Below are 832 nucleotides of genomic sequence, written 5' to 3'. Positions count from 1 at the left end.
TACTGGACCCGGATATGAAGCAGAGATTGCTGTGGGAGGAATGGTTGGTGTCAGAATAGGGTGAAGAAGGTTACAAGGTGGAAGCATGTTTGACTTCTGCCTTGGGTTGATTTTGAGTTTGATTTTCTTTCCTCCTTGTGAAGCCAGGAAATGTCAGATCTGGCTCCCACTAGGTACTTGCAAAGTATTTTTTATTATCTTTATTAACTTCTTCCTTTTATTTCCTCTTCTAATTAGTTTTCTCTTCTAATGCTCCATTTTCCTATCACTCTTTTCTCTTTTTAGTTATTCTTACATTGTTTTAAAAATGTCTTCCTTTAATATTTTCTCTTATCTTTGTCTTCTATAGCTCCATTTCTTTGTCTCTCTTTTGTCTTGATAGTTATTATAGTCTTTTTTCTGGTTACTGCCTGTTTTAATTGTGTTTTTTTTTTCTTATTGTTATTTTCTCTCTTCATTGTTGGTTCCTTGTTTGTTTTTCTGTTTTGTTTTCTTGCATGTGTGTGTGTGTGAGGGGCTTTCCCTTTCCTACCCAATAGGAGGCAACAACCATACCCACACAGCACAGCTATAGCCATATCCTGTGCAGCTCTACACACTGAGCAAGTACCAATACCACCTCCTATACCACCTGTTCAATGATAGACAGCAGCCAACACCAGCCAAATCCACCATAAACTAAGGTGCATGAATGCTGAACGACAATGGTGTACATGCTTTCATTCTCTAACTACACCCACAGGAGACAGTTGATGAAAGCCTAAGAAAACATTAGCATATAATCACCAGTTAAATACAAATACAACACCCTTAAACAATCAATAAATAAGGA

The sequence above is a fragment of the Chrysochloris asiatica genome, unplaced genomic scaffold (genome assembly GCF_000296735.1).
Source record: "Chrysochloris asiatica unplaced genomic scaffold, ChrAsi1.0 scaffold00086, whole genome shotgun sequence".
In the NCBI taxonomy this organism is placed as follows: Eukaryota; Metazoa; Chordata; class Mammalia; order Afrosoricida; family Chrysochloridae; genus Chrysochloris; species Chrysochloris asiatica.
The sequence above is the reverse complement of the archived record's forward strand: the minus strand, read 5'-3'. Positions refer to the sequence as shown.